The sequence below is a fragment of the Cariama cristata genome, unplaced genomic scaffold, assembly GCF_000690535.1.
Source record: "Cariama cristata isolate BGI_N322 unplaced genomic scaffold, ASM69053v1 scaffold13596, whole genome shotgun sequence".
Taxonomy (NCBI): Eukaryota; Metazoa; Chordata; class Aves; order Cariamiformes; family Cariamidae; genus Cariama; species Cariama cristata.
In genome coordinates, this window is record NW_009623867.1 from 355 (window position 1) to 3387 (window position 3033).

Genomic DNA, 3033 nt, shown 5'->3' on the forward strand with positions numbered 1-3033 from the left:
GGCTCCTGACAGAGACAGGCCGTCGGGGGTACGTATTTTGACTCCAGATTTCCTGATGGAAAAATCAGGACCTCAAGGCAAACTTTTTTTCAGCTAAAAATACTGGTTTATTTTTAGTCCTAAAACCCGTATTAGTACACCATGGCGACTAGCCCCATGTGGTTCCAGCAGCCTAAAAAACTATTCTTGGCTGTTACACACTATTGAAGGTATAACCATTTTCAGCTGAAACAATTTCACTCCAAGCGTGATTTCAGCCACAATCCATGTAGCTTTCTCTCTTCCCTTCTAGGTGAATAAATACTTGTCATCGTGCACTGAACGCTGGCCAAAAATGATGCAACAGTGAACAGAAGTGATTCTTCTGAGCTAATGGGTTGAAAGCCTGTATTTCTTGGGGCTTATTTTTAGCTGAGAGCAACACAGGACTACTCCACTCAAAAATCTTAGAATGAAATTTCTCCTTTAGGACGCTGGTATGTAAAAATAAAACTCCCTAGCAAAGGGCTGGCCTCTGATAAGCTGCATGCTGATCCCCCTGGTTGCTGTCACGCAGCTTGAGCCAATACTAATAGCGGTATGGGGAGGGAGGCAGGCAGCGCTGCGTTTCAAGCTGCCAGTAAGAACTTCCAACTTCACTGCAGAAGTGGCTGTGCCTTGTTATTCTACTTACTGAACACGAGTTTGAGCACTCAAAAATATTGTCACATGCTCTAAGACAAGCTTTAACTGAGATGGGAAAAGTTTAGCACTTGTGGAAAATTTTTCATCCCAGTTAGCACAAACATATTATTGAGACAAAAAAAATTTGAGAAGAGAATGTCTGAAGCATGCCTCATCTGCAGAACTTGGCATCTTTGTAAAATACCTCAAGGAAACTCAGATGACCTTTTTTTTTTTTTTGGTAGTAGCAGATGCATCTTAAATCCTCCACAACATTCATTCAAGCAAAATAGGGAGTTGATCGTGAAAATTCGTAACTGTACCTGTGCATGGTTCAATTACACAACTTCAGCTGACACTGTGTAGGTGTGAAATCACCCCAGCAGCTTCTCTGTGTACCGAGGGCATGATGTACTTCAGAGCCCTGGATTACCATACCAGTTTATCCCAAGTTAAAAACCCAAGTGCAGGGAAGGGGCATCCCTAACAAACTAAAAACCTTATTGACCCATTTTCATCCATCCTAGCTTGCAAGCAAAAGCCTGTCTCCCTTGGTACAGTAGTGGAGCTGCAAACACAGAGCACAGCTTTGAAATGGTAAATAATCATCATAAAGCAGCCCAGAAGATGCGGCAGAGTCGATTATGTTTCCCCTCGTCCCCTCCACTTTTCATTATTTGCAAAAATGCCTCCCTTGTTTGTCAAAATACCAGGGATTTTGTCTGAGAAGAGTCGATGTCTTCTCAGCAGCCTCTGTTTTCCACATCCTTATTTGTCACATCCCTAAAAATAATAAAAACAACAGTCAAGGCAGGCCGGTGAACATCCAACTGTAGTTTTTAAAGTCAGTCACTTGAGTGCATCTGTCACCTGAGATGCCTTATGCTGAAAGACAGACTACCACAAACACACTGCTACTTCTGGCACACTCAATTCTTTTAAGATGTCCTTCCCACATGTGACAAGCTGACTTTGAAAGGCAACAATAAAGCACTCTGGTTTCTCCAGTTCATCTTGCAATGGATTTATTTGGACAGTCCCATAAGGTTAAAATTTGATTTGGTCACCTTCATCATCACAGATCAAACCTGAACCGTAAGCCAGGAAGAACCTGATCATACTGGTTCCCCTTCTCTCTTGACTGTGTTTACACTAAACTTTTTAGGTGAGACTTCCTGCTATCACCCGCTGTCCCCTGCAGCCGACGACAATGGCTGTGACAGAAGCATCGTTGAGAAACACGCTGCGATCCGAGTATCCAGGCAGGCTGAACTCATCCTTGGTGCTGGCTAAATGCTAGCAAGTCCTCTACTGTACATCTCCCGCTCTGGGAAACTTTAAACAAAAACCCTCCAGGGATCAAGGACTACCTGGAGTTCCTCTTCTGGGAGATGAGCGACTTGAGGCAATTCTTTGTTCCTTCTGGGAAAGACCCATAAGCACGACAGGCTTTTCATCAAACTTCTCCACTTGCCACCACAAACAGACTTGGAGTCGCTTGGGGCATGTCAGGAGCGCCAGACTGGTGTTGATGTACCAGCAGGTATCAGTAAAGACAGCTGGGATTGCCAGGACCTTTAAGAGCCACCTGTGGTGACATAAAAGGAGGACAGAGCATCAAGGATTGTAATATATTAATTAGAGGTAAATACAATTAAGTATTGCCAGCCAGTAAGTATTAGACGGGAGATTTAGCTAGACAATTTCTTTTTAGTACTGCTGCAAAACCTAATGACATTGTTATTCAATCCAATAGTTGCAAGCAAAACAGAACCATTTAGAAAGCAATTAATTTCCCAATGTCCATTTTTGCAAAGCTAATTTCAAAATTCATGTTGCTGCAACTTCAAAATAAACGTACATGCCAAAGCACTTACTGTTCACTGCACTGACTAAAGGCCCCAGCTAACAGCACCTATTGGAATTGAACAAAACTACTGCAGACACACTGCTCATTTCCTTATTGAAACTTGTCAGCTGGAGTTGACTCAAATCTGTTAAAATAAAACCACTGGAAGCCCTTTTTCCACCCTCTCCTCCTGCTGCCCCACGCTCCTCACCCAGCTGCACGTGGAAAACAGCACAAGTCAGCAGTGTTTGCCACAGTATGGAGAGGGGGGGAAAAAAAGAAAATCAAGAGCTGCAGTGTTGCAATTTTCCTGTGGAAATAGAGACGAAGGAACCTTCACCCTGATTTTACCTGACCTCCGAGACCCGAGGGCTCACAGACACACACTCAAATGCATCAGCTGCCAACAGCTACAGAGCAGAGCTGCACTAGATAAAATATTTACGTCTTTTAATTCATCCCCGGATCATAGCTGACACAACGCATGGTTAAACCTCCTCCTGAGCCCTGCCTTCCCCCCG